The 19,719-nt window shown below is 37.1% G+C and overlaps 1 non-coding gene across 1 annotated transcript; it reads right to left on the reverse strand.

Annotated features, from left to right (window-relative positions):
* Window positions 1–465: 465 nt before the first annotated feature.
* On the reverse strand, window positions 466–580 carry LOC122726841. Its single transcript, XR_006352834.1, has one exon. It is a non-coding gene; the product is annotated as a U5 spliceosomal RNA (small nuclear RNA).
* Between the last annotated feature and the right edge of the window lie 19,139 nt (window positions 581–19,719).

Raw genomic sequence — 19,719 nt, forward strand, 5'->3', positions numbered from 1 at the left:
TATATCTTATTACTTTTTTTTTTTTTAGTGAGGCAATTGGGGTTAAGTGACTTGCCCAGGGTCACACAGCTAGTAAGTGCTAAGTGTCTGAGGCCGGATTTGAACTCAGGTACTCCTGACTCCAGGGCCGGTGCTTTATTCACTGCACCACCTAGCTGCCCCTGTGAATATATCTTATTTCTAAAAAGCTATTACTATAAGTTGGGAACAAATAGCATAAGTAAAAATTCCAGGATGAGGAATTGATGATACTTCACTTGTTAGGCAAAGAAGTCACTGAAGACTTGATATTGGCACATGAGGGTTTTTGTTTGTTTTCTGAAAGGAAATGAAATCAAAGACTGTGATAATGAGAATTCACTACAGGTGTTCTTAGGCCCTCAATCAATCAAAAAAAGTAGAAAACGAGCTTCCATAAAACAGCTTTTTTTTCCAGCTCTATCTTTTTTAATTAACAATAAAATTAGCCTGCCCAAAATGAGGCCTCAAAAATTAATTAATAACTCATAATTGTTCCTCTCCACGGAAATCTTTAGTAAAAGGCGAAAGATTTATGCGATCTGAAGAGAAACCAGAGTATACTTCGAACTTCCTGTCCCGCCTAGCCCAGTTACAATACCCAGACTTAGCAGATGGTGACTAATATTGTCTCGGGAGGTTCCCTCCCTTCCCGGACTCCTGGGGAGAAGCTCGGTCCCAGAAACAGTTGCGGCCATGTACCCCCAACAGTCCTGCCTCCGAGGGAGACCGAGGCGAAACTCAGGGAGAGGGGCAGTCTCCCCAGGAGACTCCGCGCTGTGGCGCACAGCCTTGTGGGAATGCAAAGTAGCAGTAACCAGCTTTCCCCTCCTCCCCACCTAGGGCTGGTCTGGGGCCAGAACTCCTCAGTCCGGACTCTGGGCAGCGGGTGGGACCTAGAGCCACCGCTGAACTACTATCTCCCCATTTCACAGATGAGGAGACTGAAGCCCCAGGAAGAGCAGAAGTGCGTACAAAAGCTTGGCCCAATCTGGAGAAACCATGTGGCTTTTTTTACCATTGAAAGGAAATACAGCCCGAAAGACGAGGTAGGTCTGGGAACGTTGATACCGGCCGCCACCAGTAAGCCTACCCGACACCCCCATCACAGTCCCCCTCCCGAGAACACTTAGGAAGGCTGCGGTGGCGGCTTCCCATCCAGCTCTGGGCTTGGGGTCAGGAAGCCCAGGGCAGATACTTCCAGGTTGCAATACTCTGAGCCAGAACTTTAGCCTCCAGTTCCTCAGCTGTAAAATGCTGTGTGGAGGGCATCAATATTGTGATGAGAGATGTAACTCCGAGTTTTTAGTGGGCCAAAAGAATGAGATGTTCTGAAAAAGAATCGGGCCCCGCGAACATCCACAAAGGTCCCCCAGAGCTTTAGGAGAACGGACTGGACCATACTAACTTCAGTTCCCTCTTTGACCAGGCTGCTTGCCCAGGGCCGTGGTGACATGGACAAGCTTACAGGAAGGTTACCAAACCCTGTGATAAGGTCTCTCATGCTCTCCTTATGGGCCTGCTGCAAAGATTGGGGGGAGGGAGGTGGCTAGAGAGGAAGGGACTCGGGAGTGATTGACACCGTCAATCTGGGGCTTGGAATGGTGTCTCTATGGGAGTGCTACTGGGATCTGTGTATGCTTGGCCCTATGCAATTGAACTTTTTCGTCCCCATCACTGTCATGGGTGATGCAGTGGCCAGAAGTCTGTGCCTGGAGTCAGAAGACCGAATTTCAAATCCATCCTCAGGCACTTACCCATAAAACACTTAATATGTGTCCAGCTGCTTTTACTTGAACTGTTTTTGAGAAGATTCTGAAGATTAGGCAAGATAAGGTACTGGACACTGGGGTCCTCTCTTGAGCTGAGTTGCTAAACACTCAAATTCTACTGCAGAGAGCACAAGTAGCCAGAATGTCGAATGCATGTTTATCTAAAAGAGTATTTTATGGATAACTTGCACAAGGGAAACACTCTCGCAGTGGTCAGCAGAAATGGTTATAAGGATGCTTTCAAGGTCTCTCTGAAGAACTTTAGTGTCAATTGTGAGACATGAGAGACACTGACACAAGATTGCCCAGCATGGAGTGCCCACATCAAAAAAGGTGCTCTACTCCATGACCAAAACAAAACAACAGTAGCACAAAGGAAACATGAGTTGTGCAAATGCAGAGACATCCCCATCCCAAATGTTCTAATGGGTTACTTGTGCCCAACCTGTGGTAGTGTCTTCTTTCTTTACTCATCTTGAACTGATCAATTGTACAGTAGAACATGCTGTACCCTGACCCCCACTTTGTGATGTCTTTGGTATTTTTTAAAAAGAAAAGACAACTAATAATTATGTGTTAAGCAGTATGGTAAGCACAGGACATGAAGAAGAAGAAGAAGGAGAAGAAGGAGAAGAAGGAGAAGAAGGAGAAGAAGGAGAAGAAGAAAAGAGGAGGAGGCCCTGTCCTCAAAGAGGTCACATATGTATGTACAGATGACATATAAAACAGACATAAGTTTGTGCTGCTCTTTTGCTTTTCAAGAACCTTGCAAATCAATGTGATAATTGATCATGGGGCACATGGTGTTCATTTAGTTGTTTACATGCCATGATGGAGACTTCAAAACTTCCCTAGGATGAATTTCACAAATTTAGAATGATTTAGATCTCCTTTCCCCGCCCCCCCCCCAAGTAAACTGTGGTTCACTGAGTGGGTGAGGCTTTTTAATAAATATTGTGTCCTGTAAGACCAAGTTTTCACCGTAAAAATATTGAATTTATTTAAATGGTTATAAATCAGGGGAGTCAACATAAATGTTTTCATAAATGACTATACAAGCAGCCATCTCCATAAAAATCTATATAAACAAGTAACATAAGAACTTTGGATAAAACATCCCTGTATTCATCTTTTTGTTTACTGCATTCCACCCTAAACTTATCAAAGTATATTTGTTGACAATAGAATGCTGGGGATCCAGTGTAGAATCTATGAACCACATTTGATCCATCCAACCCCAGGGTGTGGTAAAGATGATTTAATAGGCTGTTAGGGTCAAATTACCTAAAATTTCTGTCTCTGCTGCCAAACTCTGCTTAATATTTATGTCCACCAGGCTCTATGAAAATATATTCTCTTTCCCCCAAATACTAAAAATTAAAGTCTAGGGGGCAGCTAGGTGGCGCAGTGGATAAAGCACCAGGCCTGGAGTCAGGAGTACCTGAGTTCAAATCCAGACTCAGACACTTGACCCTTACTATCTGTGTGACCCTGGGCAAGTCACTTAACCCTTATTGCCCCACCAACCAAAAAAAAAAAATTAAAGTCTAGAATAGAGCTATTATCAGAGGCTACATGATACAATAGAAAAAGTGATGGATTTGGAGTCAGAAGCCCTGAATTCAAACCACAACTCTGTTGCTTACTATTTTAATGACCTTGTGCACACATCTGGACTTCAATTCCCTGATCCAGAAAAAAATAGTAATAATAAAGGCATTGGATTGAGTGAACTCTGAGTTTGTTTTTTAGCTTTAAACCTCTGATATTATGATTCAGTGTAAACCTGGCTATCGTCTGGTTGAACATATCCTCATAGTTCTTGAAAATAATGTACTCTGTTAAGTATCAGTTTCTCCAGTGACTCAAACAAAATTGATCAGTTACTTGCTCTATAAAAATTTCTGAATTACAATTTTGATTTAATTTAGTTGAGTTCAACTTTTGTGAACTATTTTGTAAAAAAATAACCTAAACACAATTCATAATTTTGAATAACAGATAGGTGATGATTCACCAGTGTTATCAATAGCACATTCTAGTGATCTGCACACAACAGATTTCAAGTGTTTTTCCTCCTCAGAGTAGGTGAGGTCTAGTTCTTTCACTTATTGTACAGATCATCTTAAAAAAAAAAAAAACTTGCACTTCTTTGATATGTCAGAAGTAAGATTAAAGGAAACTTCAATATCATACAGCCCACAAATTACTTAGCTGCTCTTCAATAAACACATATGTATGCATGTGCACACAGCTGTACAATGCAAATATGCATGCATACATATAAATGAATTCAAATTATAAGTCCATTTATCCTGTTAAAGACTATATCTGAAATATGAAACATAAAATATTGTTGTTTTTGTAATAAAAGTTCTACCCAATATATCTGTTGTTGAGTATATAGTAAATCATTTTAACAATGGTTTATATGATCATTTTAGAACTATTATATTATCTGCAAGTGTTCATCCAATGTCAGTGAAGCCAAAAAACTTAGTTTTAAAGTTTTCTGTTCTATACTCTGCTTAGGCTATTTACCAAGGAGTTAATGATCTTAAAACTCCTACCTAAACTAACATACTATTTAAAGGTCCTATTTACTGAGTCATTGTGAAAAGTGCAAAATCTTATTTAAACCATGGATAAATATTCTCTACTTCATTTTGAAAATTTGGATTTTTGCGTGTTAGAATTTCTTTAATTTAGTATACCTGTATTAAGTATTTAATAAGTATCATATAAAAGTATGATCACTTGGGTAACTCAATAATAGTTTTAAAATGAATGCATTTTAGTTTAGATTTTTTTTTCCCAGATGAGAGATGTCTTTGATATTAATAAATCTCTCAAGGAAAATTTTCTCCATTTGGTTCTTCTTCAACATGTAGTTTTAGAGTTTTCTGTGGGCACTGGGAAATCAAAGAGACTCACTTGTGGTCACATAGCCAGTATAGTAGGTGTCAGAGGCTAGACAAAAATCATGGTCATCCCTACTCTTAGGCCATTATGGCATGGTATTTCTCAACTGGGTTGTAATATAAAGTGGTATACAGGCATCCCTAGTTTTATTGTGCTTCACTTTATTGCATTTGACAGCTATCTTATTTTTTACAGTTTACATTTTTGGCAACCCTGCATCAAGCAAGTCTACTGGTGTCATTTTCCCAATGGCAAGTGTTCACATTGTATCTCTCTGTCATATTTTGTTAATTCTCAAAAAATTTCATTTTTTTCACTATTATATGTTATGGTAATTGTTTTGGGGTGCTGTGAACCACACCCACATTGATAAATATCATGTGTGTTCTAACTGCTCCACCAACCCACCATTCCTCATCTTCCTCCCTCCCCTCAACTCTCCCTATTCCCTGACAATACTACTGAAGAATATTACATAAACTTAGTTGATAAAGCAGTGGCAGGGTATAACAGGATTGATTCAATTTTGAAAGAAGATCTACTGTGGGGAAAATGTTATCAAACAGCATTGCATGCTACATAGAACTCTTTCACAAAAGGAAGAGTCAATCAGTAGTGGCAAACTTCATTGTTCTCTTACTTTAAGAAATCATCACAGCCACCCCAACCTTCAGCAATAACCACCCTGATCAGTTAGCAGCCATCAACATCAAGGCAAGATCTTCCGCAGCAAAAAAAAAATTGTTTTTTAGCAATAAAGTATTTTAATTAAGATTTTTACATTGTTATTTTTAGACACAATACCATTGCACACTACAGTATAGTACAAATATAACTTTTATATGAACTGGGAAACCAAAAACATTTATGTGATTCACTTTATTGAGATACTTACTTTATTGTGGTATTCTGGAAATATCTACAAAGTATGCCTGTATACAGAAACCAGGTCATATGAGACCCAGAATTATAAAATAAGGAGTTTATATTTTATTTGGTAAGCAGTAGGGAACCATTGAAGGTTATGAGTCAAGGAATGATGACAGTTTGTTGTCTTGAATGTAGGAGTGATGTAATGATTTGTCAATGATCGTTTCCATTCAGATATCTCTATGGTAGACTAATTATTCTGGTTAAACTGAGTTGAATCGATTGTCAGCAATACTGGTACAAAGGAGTGTGCAGAAGCAAGATTGGCTTGGCTTGTGTTGGTCAATTTTTGTATTTTCAGTGTAATCATTTGTATCTAAGAAACTGGTAAACACTGTAAAGCAATCCTGTATTTATTATTTTGTTGATATTTCAAACTTATGAAAGTAATGGGAAGGATGTTAATAATATAGCTAATAAAGATTAAATTTAAAGGTGTATTAGGTATACATATGTTATCGCCTTCCCCCATCCCAATGTTAAACATTTATCAGCACAACACTGCGTGTTGTGATGCTATCATAAACAGGGTTTGGAATTTTATTAAGTTTTTCTTTAACTTTTTCCCCTAAAAAATTAAGAAACACTATAATAAGAGATTTAAAATGTCTTTTGAGTTTTAAAGTTTGGATTATTTGAGTTTTTGTCTAGTTTGACTGTGTGATAGACTCTTCAAGGACTTTCTCTAATTTCTAGTATCCTTCCTTTTTTAAGCAAGAAACCATTTACTCCATTGTACTCAGACTAAAAGCACTAAACAAACCTTTTAAAATGCTATCTTTTTTCAAAATTGGCTTTATTTTTATTCAAGCACAAACAGATACGGGATTTTTTTGGGGGGCGAGGCAATGAGGGTTAAGTGACTTGCCCAGGATCACACAGCTAGTAAGTGTCAAGTGTGTGAGGCCTAATTTGAACTCAGGTCCTCCTGAATCCAGGCCCAGTGCTTTATCCCCTATTTTTTTTAAATAGCCATTTTTCATACTTTAAGAATTTTTTTAAAAGAAAAAGGTAATGTAGTATTTGTTTAAAACAAAAGATGATATTTATTTTTAAAACAAAAAGCTTTAGGTCTCCCTTAAAATTTGAAAAGTGGAAACTAAATATCAATTTGATTTCTTTGTTGAACATCTGGCAATTCTACACCTTTGTCTTTATATCTCTGGTCTAAATCAGTTGTTTTTTCCTCTGTGGTAGAAAATATAAAATATTTTGAAATCTAATCAGACATGTTTCCCAAATTAGCTTAAGTTTCCGTATGTTAAAGTACCTGGGAATATTTCTTGCTATAGGCATTGACAGTGCTTTGCCCATCTCCCCTTCCCAGCAGGAAGATCTACGTGCATATCCGGACACAGGCAGGGAATATATATTCACTTAGTTTCCCATGCTCTGTGTCACCTATTGTTTGAAAAACAATTAGCTGGCAGTGTATAAAGCAAGCAACTGTGGCTGAGCACCTGCTATCCTTAGATGTGAGAAAATTGCTGAATGTTTTATAGAATAGTTTCCACCCTTTTTCAAACCTTATCTCCTTTGGTGACTGGTACAGGTAGGGGATATTTCTTACCTTGCTTCTTTATCTTATAAAAGGCAAATATGATTTCCTCTTGATCCAGAACCATTCTGCACCAAAGTATTCTTAGATTACCCTTTGAGGAATTAGAAATCAAACACCCCAGCCACTTGGTGCTAAGCAGATATTATGGTTTAGCATCATAGCCTGTACTTCCCTCATCAGAAATCTGAATTCAGGAAAAAAAAAAAAAAGTAACTAATTCTGAAAGAAGTCACAGGAAAGAAGCAGTATCAACCTTGGTTGGGGAGTTAAGCAGCAACCATTGCTAAACTCATTAGGACTCTAGAAGCATTGGAAATAATCTAAGGAAAGTCACTTTATCTCATTTTCATTTCCATCTTGGAAATGGAGGTGATATTACTTCTGACCTACCTAAAAAGAGTATTATGAGGATGAGATACTAAATGTTCATAGTTTTTATAGATACACTGTACTTGGTGAAAAAACAAAATAAACAAAATAAAAACCAAAATCATAAGCCTAGATCCAAATTTGAACTATCCCTATAAGCAACAGAAAGCTTTTGTTTCTTTCAGGACGGGATGAAAGACTAACTATCTCCCATTTACTGTTGTGTAATTGACTTGAAATTATTGACATGAAATATTAAGTTCTATATAACCTCTAGTTTCCTGGCAATGGAAAACTTCAGCCTGCTAGCCTAGCAGAAGGAAAAAGCTGTGTAGTGTTGAAAGAATATTTCTGTGTGAAAAGAACTATAAAATATAGAAGGGATGAATGACTTCTCACATCAGAAGAAGTTTTAATAATCACCTGAAACATTCAATACAATGTTATGTATTGAAAAATATAAGGTAGAAAGTAAAACCAATGGATCAACAAATATAATAATTAATGTGTCTCTATATATCCCATTCAAACCAGGAAAGGAAATTGAAAACCAAAATACCTTGAGAAATACTGTTCTTGGAGCTTTTCCATCTTCTAGCAAGGTCATTTCCAGGAGATTTCAGGGCCAAAGTGTTCTGCATAAAGACCTAATCAAGTAGGTGCTTCTAGGATAATTTTTTAAAAATCCTAGTTCTTGGAAACTTACTGAGTACTGATAATGGTTCCTCCCTTGTACATAAACATGGAAAATTTTAAAAATGCAAGTACTAAATCATTTTCTCTTACCTTGTAATAGCTTTACTTTTTTTACTTTATCTTCTTACATTTATTTCTCTCTTACCTTTCAATACTAAGATATTAGTACATTTTTCTTCATTTAAAATTGGCAAATCACCACACAATTCTTCATTAAAGCATTAAAAATTTATCAATACAATATGACTATTGTATTTGGCATTGCCCCATTAGAAAATTATCTTTAGCCAAGTTGTTATTGAGGACTGGGTATGTTTGTTGTTCAACTACGTATTCACTAAAATAACCAAGAAAATGTAGAGAATTTATTTCTTTTTTAATTCCACACAAATGACAAAATGAGGAGGGGTTATTCTAAGTTAGGAAGGACTAAAGAAAAGAAACAAACAATTAGCAACTATAGAATCACAACAGAATAAAAATTGGAAAGTAATAGAACTTAGACCCCAAACAGGAAGTACTCCACTCTCATGCCCACCTTTTTTCCTGATAGCCCATAGTTTCTCAGTTTCAAAAAAGTTTTGACCTAGCATTTCCAGAATTTTTTCTAATAGCTTTAGATTTACATGTACATTTACAAGTATTTGAAAGATGCAATACTATGTTTTAATCATTCCAAAAGATTCTTCCACTATTGCTTTGTAAAAAGTTCCTTTTCCCTAACAGATCTGGGATTTCATGACTCATCCTTCCTGTGTACTACGTTCTTCCTCTCCTCATAGGAACAATCATTTTGGAGCAACTCTGTATGACCTCCTCATTTTATTTCTCTTTCCTTTTATTCAAAACACAAATTTCCTAAAATAATTAATTTTGGGACCCTAGTTCATCCTGAATATGACAATAAATGACGTGGGAGATAGGCATTTTCCTTTTGTGGAATAATAATAAAATAGTGATTAATTTTAATGAATGGCTACTTGTATAGAAGTTCACAGCCTACAAAGCACTTTATATATATTATCCCCTGGAAACTTTACAATGAACTTGTGAGGTAAGAATTTGTAATTACCTCCCTCCCCCATTTTGCAGATGAGGAAACTGAGACTGAAAGATGTGTCATGGGCAGGATTCAAACCTGCCTTCCTGACATCAAGTACTTCTAAAATGATGCCTCTCAATAATTATCAACACACACAATACACAAATACATACATGCATACACACAAACATGCATACATGCATACATATATACACTCAGACAACAGAGACACACTCATACAAAGCAGATATAGGAACAAACATTTTTAAGTATTGAAATACTTTTTTTTTCTTATGGTGAATCTTAGAACTTGTAGCACAAAAAGCACTTATCATATGTTCATTAAAGGTGCCCTCATAAATTTTTTGCATAAATGGGAAAGTAGGCATATTAGTAGATAGTTACTGATATCCTTTTGACCACCTATTTGGTATAATAAGGTCCAAGGTAGTTTTCTATCCCTTTGAATATCCATAAAGTTACTCTGATGAATTAGCACAGTGCCTGGAACAAAGGAAGGGCTTAAGAAATTCTCTATCAGAGAAAAGGCAGGGAGCTCTTGAACTCATGACATGATCACTCCAAAAAACATCCAAATAATGCCATAGGACAATGCCTGGAGCAGCAAAACCCACAGAAGAATGTGCTGAAATCATCTTCTAACCAAGAACGGCTTGGAAGGTCAGAAGGAGGGAGCTGCTGTGCTGAGACAGGAGTGGAGCCCAATTCCACAGTCACCCTGACACAGATCCAGTCCCAGGAAGACTTCACCAGAGAAGGAGACCCCCAGAGCCTCTGAATCAGCTGAAGCACCAGTGTTGTCTGGAACTAAGCTCACAGTCTGGTGAGAGGGTTGAGCCCTTGGTAGGGGGCAGACTACAGGGTCTATGCTGGTGCTGAGGAAGAACTTGGGTTTTTCACCCTTCTGGGAACCAGGAGGTAGGCTTGAGTAGCAGTGGCCCAGGTGAGGGAGAGGAACAGGCTCGTCAGTGCTGACAAATACAACACACAAAGCTGGTTGATAAGCAAGTTGGTCTGGTGTCATTTATGGACCAGGGAACAGGCCAGGTGAGTGAAGAACCTGATCCTCCTTAAATCATACCACCTGGGACATCTGAAGCTTGGGATACTGCAGCCTGGAAACAGTACTCTACTTTAAGGAGCTAAAAGTCAAGTAAAAGAAAGGCAAAATGAGCAGACAGAGAAAGGTGAGGACCATAGAGGGTTTCTTCAGTGACAAGGAAGATCAAGACGCACTGTCAGAGGAAGATGCCAACATCAAGGCCCCTATATCTAAAGCTTCCAAGAAAAATATGGATTGGTCTTGGGCCATAGAGGCACTCAAAAAGGACTTTGAAGATTAAGTTATAGAGGTAGAGGAAAAAATGGAAAGAGAAATGAGGGTGATGCAGGAAAGACATGAGAAAAAAGTCAACAGCTTGAAAAGCCAAATTGGCCAAATGGAAAAGGAGGTTCAAAAGTTCTCTGATGAAAACAATTGCCTAAGAATTAGGATTGAACAACTAGAAGGTAGTGACATTATGAAAAACCAAGACACAATAAAGCAAATCCAAATGAATAAAAAAAATAGAGGGCAATGTGAAATATCTTCTGGGAAAAACTGCTGACCTAGAATATAGGTCCAGGAGAGACAATTTGAAAATTATTGGTCTACCTGAAAACCATGATCAAGGAAAGAGCTTAGACATCTTCTTCCAAGATATTCTTAGGAAAAATTGCCCTGATATTCTAGAAGAAGAAGATAAAATAGAAATTGAAAGAATCCACCAATCACCTCCTGAAAGGAATCCCAAAAGGAAAACTCCCAGAAACATTATAGCCAAATTCCAGAGCTTCCAGGTCAGGGAGAAACTATTGCAAGCTGCCCAAAAAAAAGAATTCAAATACTGTGGAGCCCCAGTCAGGATAGCACTGTGGTAAAAAGTGAAAGCTTTTAACTAAGATTTAAGAGTTGGTTAGCGATAACTAAAGGACACCAGTTTTTGAAGGATCGCCCTTTCAGGGAGGAGACCGTGATGAACAGCCTTGCGTCTGCTAAGCACTCCACTTCTGGGGTGTGAGCTTAAAGGCAAGGAGAGAACAGAAGTGGTGCCTCTTCTCTCCTCACTCACTCTGCACACACACGCTGACTCAGCTTTGGGGCGTGATCCTTGGGGATCGGCCTGGTCCTCCGTAATAGCACGTGCTTGATGCAGTTCTCAGCCTCAGAGGTGGCTTTGGGATTTGGTGAGTTCTATACGGAATATAGACTAAGCTTAGATCTAAGACTATTTATTTGTATTTCTACTTTCCTATTTCTCTAATCAGCATCACCTTGTTTGTTGGCTAATTAATTCCCAAACAATAAAAGCTAAGTAATCCATTTCTAACTAAAGCTCAGAGAGGTTTCTTTCTCTTACTGGTTTGGGAGATATATAAAGGAAAGGTTAAAGGGGAGTTTAATGCTCTTATATCCAATTTTAAATCTCACAGCACATGATCTAGCAACTTCTACATTAAAGGACCTGATGGTATGGAATATGATATTCCAGAGGGCAAAGGAATTGGAATTACAAACAAGAATCACTTATCCAGCAAAACTGAGCATAAAATTTCAGAGAAAAAAATGGGACTTTAATGAAAAAGAGGACTTTCAGGTATTTGTGATGAAAAGACCTGAACTAAATGGCAAATTTGACTTTCAAATACAAGACCCTAGAGAACCATAAAAAATTAGAGTTGGGATACAAACCTGGGCTCCTGCAGTGGATGCCTGTCTTGTGTATAAGGCCGGGTTTTGTCTTGGATCCCCCTGGGTTCAGGGTGGATACTTTGTTCATTGTGTCACCTAGCTGCCCCATGATGACATCTTTAGGGTTAAATTGAGGGGTGAGGGGAATGCACTGGGGGAGGGGGAAGGGCAGAGGTGAAATCCTATATGAAAGAAACAGGAAAAGGCTTATGGAGTAGGGGAAGAGATGGGGAGGAGCAGGGCAGTAAATGAATTTTACACTCATCAGAAAAGGCTCAAAGACCTTAAACTCATCAGAGTTGCCTCAAGGAGGGATTAACACACACCCAACTGGGTGGAGTAATCTATTTAATCTGGGCAATAAATGAGCCTAGCACTCATCAGAATTGGCAAGATCTCAATCTTATCAGCATTGGCTCAAGGAGGGAAAAACATATACACTCAATTGGGTGGAGTGATCTATCTAACCCTGCAGGAAAATAGGAGGGGAAGGGGATAAAGAGATAGGGGCAAAAGAAGGGAGGGCAGATTGGGGGAGGGGACAGACAGAAGCAAATCCTTTTTTTTTTTTTCCTTTGGTGAGGCAGTTGGGGTTAAGTGACTTGCCCAGGGTCACACAGCTAGTAAGTGTCAAGTGTCTGAGGCTGGATTTGAACTCAGGTCCTCCTGAATCCAGGGCCAGTGCTCTATCCACTGTGCCACCTAGCTGCCCCAGCAAATCCCTTTTGAAGAGAGATAGGATGAAAGAAGATGGATAATAGAATAAATATCATGGGGAAGGGAAGAGGATGAAAGGAAAACAGTTAACAATTGTAATCATGAAAAAGAGAAAAGAGGGAAAAATTGTACAAAAAATACTTATAACAACTTTTTTGGTGGCTAAGAATTGAGAATCAAGGGAATGCCCATCAATTGAGGAATGATGGAAGAAGCTGTGGTATATGATAGTAGTGGTATGGTCTTGTGCTATAGGAAATGACAAACAGGATGATCCCAGAAAAACCTGGAAAGACTCATGAACTGATGTATAGTAAGTGAGCAGTGCTGAGAGGACACTGTGCTTAGTGACAACAGTATTGTTCAAGGAGAAATTGTGAATGACTTAACTACTCTCAGCAATGCAATCATCCTAGACAATCCCAAGGGGCTAATGACAAAACTTGCTATCTATCCCCCATAGAAAGAACTGATAAAAAGGGCACTTGTGGATTGTACATATATAACCTGGTTGCTGTCTTGTGAAAGGGAGAAGAAAGGGAGGGAGGGTGGGAGAAAAATTTGGAACTCTAAATCTTATGAAAATGAATGTTGAAAATTACCCTTACATGTAACTGGAAAAAATAAAATAAATGTTTGTTGCAAATAATAAAAGAAAGAAAGAATGAAATAAATTATCTATCAGAGGTGGAGCCAAGATGGATGAGGAAAGGCAGTGACTGGCCTGAGCTCTCCCCAAGACCCTTCCAAATACCTTCAAATAATGCCATAAGACAATTCTTGGAACAGCAGAACCCACAAAAGGACAAGGTAAAATAATTTTCCAGCGAAAGTCAACTCATAATGTTGCCAGGGAAGGTCTGCTGTATCTGCTGGCCTATTTGCTCTTCCTCACATACAGTACTTCATCCCTAAGCTCCATTCATTTGACCTATGAATACTACTACTAGATCTGTATCCAAAAAGTGATAAAAAACAAAAAGGATATGGAGCTATGTGTACAAAAAATATTTATAGCAGCTGTTTTCTGATGGCAAAGAATTAGAAATTGAGGGGATGCCCATCAGTTGGGGAATAGTTGAACAAATTTCATATGTTGTTATGATGGAGTGTTGTTGTGCTATAAGAAGTGATGAGGGGAAGCTAGGTGGCACAGTGGATACAACACTGGCCTTGGATTCAGGAGGACCTGAGTTCAAATCCAGCCTCAGACACTTGACACTTACTAGCTGTGTGACCCTGGGCAAGTCATTAACCCCAATTGCCTCACCAAAAAAAAAAAAATGTGATGAGCAACTTCACTATTCTCAGCAATACAATGATCCAAGACAACTCTGAAAGACTTATGATGAAAAATTCTATCCATCCTCAGAGACAGAACTGATGTTATGTTAATACAGAATCAAGGATTTTTAAAATATTTTTCTTGAGTGGTGTTTTTGTCTTTTTTATTTCACAATATGACAGTTATGGAAATTTTTGCATGACTTCACATATGTAACTTATATTGGATTTCTTGCCTTTTCAAATGGGGATGGGGAGTGAGAAAGGGAAGGAATTTGGAATACAAAGTTTTAAACATGGATGATAAAATTATTTTACATTTATTTGGGGGGAAATAAAATGCTAAATTAAAAAAGAAATGTTTTATCTTGATATAAAAGGGTTTTTTTACATTTCAAGTTGAGAGAGAAGTTAAAGAGGAAAGAAAGGCGGAAACCAACACTAAATTACAGAAATTTTCATAACCCTAGCAATTGGAAATCTAATATTTTAAATTGATTACTTCCAGAAAAAAATAATCAATTCTGAAATATAGTAAGCAGCCCTTCCTACAACATACCTCATTTCTGTTAAGACCATCAACCTCCTACTTACCAGACTTCTTACCTTATGATTATTTTTAACTCACTTTCCTTTAATTTCCTTATTAAACTAGTAGCCTACTCCTGCTGACTCTCAACAACATCTCTTCTAATCCATCCCTTTCTCTCCACTCCTACCCCTTTCAACCCAGCTTAGGCCCTCTTTAATACTCCTGGACTGTTGAAACATCTAGGCTCATCACATTCCTTCCAATATCTATCTTTTCAATCTATCCTCCACATAGTTCTCAAATAATTTTAGACATAGTTCTGACCATGTCCCTCACTTGTTCTTACAGCTTACTCCTCAACATGTAATCTTTGATAATGGCTTCCTGACTCTTATTCAAAAAATATACTCCGATTTGGTACCGGCTAAGAAGTAGAGTGGAGAATCAATGGAATAGGCTAGGCATAGGAGAAACAGTAGTAAATGACTTTAGTAATTTACTGTTTGAAAAACCCAAAGACTCCAGCTTCTGGGGTAGGAACTCAGTATTTGACAAAAACTGCTGAGAAAACTGGAAGAGAGTATGGCAGAAATTAGGCATAGATCAACATCTTAAACCTTATACTAAAATAAGGTCAAAATGGGTACATGATTTAGACATAGAAGGTGATACCATAGATAAATTAGGAGAGGAAGGAACAGTTTACCTTTCAGATCTTTGGAAAGGAGAACAGTTTATGACCAAACAAGAGAAAGAGAATACTATGAAATGCAAAATGGATGATTTTGATTACATTAAATTAAAAAGGTTTTGTACAAACAGAAGCAATGCTGCCAAAATTAGAAGGGAGGCAGAAAGCTTTTATAGTCAGTACTTCTGATAAAGGCCTCATTTCTAAAATATATAGGGAACTAAATCAAATTTATAAGAATCCAAGTCATTCCCCAATTGAGAAATGGTCAAAGGATATGAACAGGCAGTTTTCTGGGGAAGAAATCAAAGCTATCTATTCCCATATGAAAAATGCTCTAAATCACTATTGATTAGAGAGATGCAAATTAAAACAACCGAGGTTCCACCTCACACCTATCAGATTGGCTAATATGACAAAAAAGGAAAATAATAAATGTTGGAGAAGCTGTGGAAAAATTTGAACACTAATGCATTGTTGGTGGAGCTGTGAACTGATCCAACCATTCTGGAGAGCAATTTGGAATTATGCCCAAAGGACTATAAAGCAGTGCATACCTTTTGACCCAGCAATACCACTATTAGGTCATTTTCCCAAAGAGATCATAAAAAAAGTAAAAGGACACACACATACAAAAATATTTATAGCTGCTGTTTTTGTTGTGGCAAGGAATTGGAAATTGAGGAGCTGCCCATCAATTGGGGAATGGCTGCACAAGTTGTGGTATATGAATGTAATGGAATTCTATTGTGCTGTAAGAAACAATGAGCAGGAGGAGTTCAGAGAAACCTGAAAGTACTTACATGGACTGATGTTGAATGAGATGAGCAGAACCAGGAGAACATTGTACACCGTATTATCAACATTATGTGTTGATCAACTGTGATAGACTTGATTCTTCTCAGCAATACAATGGTCCAAAATAGTTCCAAAGGACTAATGATGGAAAACACTCTCCATATCTAGAAGAAAAAAATAAGAACTATTGAATCTAGATGCAGATTGAACCACACTATTTCTTTTGTTTTTGGTGCCATTGTTTTTCTTTTTGAGGTTTTTCCTTTTTGCTCTGATTCTTCTCTTACAACATGACTAATGCAGAAATATGTTTAATTTTATTGTACATATATAACCTATATCAGATTACTTGCTATCTTAGGGAAGGGGTGAGGAAGGGGAGGGAGGGAGAAAAATTTGAAACTAGAAATCTTACAAAAACAAATGTTGAAAACTATCTCTACATGTAACTGGAAAATAATAAAAAATTTTTATAATTTAAATAAATAAATTATACACACACACACACACACACACACACACACACACACTCTCTCTCTCTCTCTCTCTCTCTCTCTCTCTCTCTCTCTCTCTCTCTCTCTCTCTCTCTCTCTCTCTCTCTCTCTCTCCCTCTCAGCCTTGGGCATCTCTCTGGCTATCATTCATGCTTGGAATGCTCTCCCTCCTCTAATCTGAATACTGACCCCTCTGGCTTCCTTTAAGTCCCAAATAAAGTCCTGACTTCTATACGAAGCCTTCCTCAACCTCTAGTAATTCCATTGCCTTTCTTGTTTTTAATTTTCTTCTATATATCTTATGTATAGCTTGCTTCATATATAGTTGGTTGCATACTGTCTCCCTATTAGATTGTAAATTCTTTGAGGGCAGGGACTGTCTTTTGCCTTGATTTGTATCACCAGCATTTAGCCTAGTGTCTGGAACATAGTAGGCCTTTAATAAATGCTTATTGATTGATTGACCAGTTCAGAAACTTTCAGTACCACCACACCATTTCCTATAAGATGATGCAAAATCATTATAATAGGATTTATGGCTTTCAACAATCTATTTCCAGTCTACATTTCTAGCTTCATTATAATATGTTAGTTTAAAGGAAAAAAATAACTTTCAATCATGTAGAGGTATTCTGAAATACAATGAAAAGTTGTGTCTCCCCTCCTCACCTTCCTCTTAGTGGAAGTCTTCATGCAAAGGCTAGAAATCTTATTATGCGTGATATAGAGGGGATTTTTACTCTCTTTAGGTACAGTTTGGACTATATGGCCATGGATGTCCCTTCTAATTCTGATATTGTGCTTATTTCCTTCCCTCCCCCACTCACATGATAGGTGTCACAGTGGATAGAACACAGAAGATCCAAACTTGTAGTCTCTCTTAGGTCCCTACTAGTTTTATGACTGTGGGTTAAGTAACTTAATCTCTTTGAGTTTTAGTTTCTTCATCTAGAAAATGGTCATAATAGCACCAATTTCATAACATTATTCTGAGGATCACATGAGATTGTTATTGTTATTCTTATACTTTACATCATATACTTCTTTATTATATTTCCTCCTACCTTAATAGACTATAATATCCCTGAGGCCAGGGATGATGCATTTTTTTTAATCCCTAGTAACTAGGAAGAACACAACATGGGTGTTAGGTAATTTACAAAATGGAATTGTACATTATCTTAGACTGTTGTACCTCTAGACAAAGGATTGAGATAGTATGTATATATGTTGCAGAATAAAATTAGATTTAGTATATCTTGGATTCTTTTCCTTATAGGAGTCTGAAACTGAATTCCTGAGGTGAAGAGCAGATATGATCTTTTGATAAAGTGTGAATAGACGCAACAGAGATGCTAGGATGAGATTTTCATAACCAGTGATGGGATGGGCAGTGGAAGGATTTGCTTTTTATTACTTCTTCATTTTTCTTCTTCTTCTTCCTTCTTTTCTTTGCATTCTTTTCTGCTGCCAAAGATCCCTCTATTATTGCCTATCTTTTTCTATATGTCACTTCTCACCTATGAGAGCTGATTCAGAGGCCTACTTCTCCTCTTTGTTAGCATATAGTACAAATTCAGTCTCTCATGTGAAAACCTTCCAAATATTTAAAGACTTCTTTCATTTCCACCTTAAGTCTTCTCTAATTTGGACTAAACATCCCTAGTTCTTTGAACTAATTAAAAAACATCATAGTTTCAAGCTCCTTTGCTATTCTGGTGTCTCTACTCCCTCCTTCCTCTTGTCCATCCCTCAGAACATCAGGGTTGTCCTTAAAATGTCATTTCCATAATTTAATATGATAGGATATTACATAATGTTACATGATATTATATAATATAATGTAATATAATATGTGTATTGTTACCAGTGTAAAGTACAATGAGACTATGATTACCTTTGTTTTGCTCACTTTACTTTTTAAAAAAATTCCATTAATGTAGGAAATAAAACTTTTACTCTTTACAGATGATATGATGATATACTTAGAGAATCCTAAAGAATCAACTGAAAAAACTCCTTGAAACAATTAACAACTTTAGCAAAGTTGGAGGATATAAAACCAAATAAATCATCAGCATTTCTATACATGACCAACAAAACTCACCAGCAAGAGATACAAAGAGAAATTACATTTAAAGTAATGGTAGACAATATAAAATACTTGGGAGTCTACCTGCCAAGACAAACCCAGGAACTCTATGAACACAATTACAAAATACTTTTTACACAAACAAAATCAGACCCATGTAATTGGAAAAATATCAATTGCTCATGGATAGGCCGAGGTAATATAATAAAAATGACAATTCTACCTAAATCAATTTACCTATTCAGTGCCATACCAATCAGACTACCTAAAATTATTTTTAAAAGTTATAATAAAATAATAACAAAATTTATCTTAAAAAACAAAAAGTCAAGAATATCAAGGAACTAATGAAAAGAATGCACAGGACGGTGGGCTAGCTATACCAAATTTGAAGCTATACTATAAAGCCACAGTCATCAAAACTATTTGTTACTGGCTAAAAAATAGAGCGGTGCATTAATGGAATAGGTTAGGCATAGGAGACACAGTGGTAAATGACTACAGTCATCTACTGTATGATAAATCCAAAGAGTTCAGCTTCTGGGATAAGAACTGAACACTGGAAGAGAGTATGGCAGAAAGTAGGCATAAACCAACATCTTACACCTTATACTAAAATAAGGTCAAATGAGTACATGATTTAAACAAAAAGAGTGATACTATAGATAAATTAGTAGAGGAAGGAATAGTTTACCTCTCAGATCTATGGAGAGGAAAACAATTTATGTCCAAACAAGAGATATATAACATTATGAAATGCAAGATGAAAGACTTTGATTACATTAAATTAAAAAGTTTTTGCACAAACAGACGCAATGCTGCCAAAATTAGAAGGGAGGCAGACAAGTGGGAAACAATTTTTACAACCACCACTTCTGATAAAGACCTCATTTCTAAAATATATAGGGAACTAAATCAAATTTATAAGAATCCATATCATTCCCCAATTGAGAAATGGTCAAAGGATATGAACAGGCAGTTTTCCGATGAAGAAATCAAAGCTATCTATTGCCATATGAAAAAATGCTCTAAATCACTATTGATTACTG

This window comes from Dromiciops gliroides, chromosome 4 (genome assembly GCF_019393635.1).
Source record: "Dromiciops gliroides isolate mDroGli1 chromosome 4, mDroGli1.pri, whole genome shotgun sequence".
Taxonomy (NCBI): Eukaryota; Metazoa; Chordata; class Mammalia; order Microbiotheria; family Microbiotheriidae; genus Dromiciops; species Dromiciops gliroides.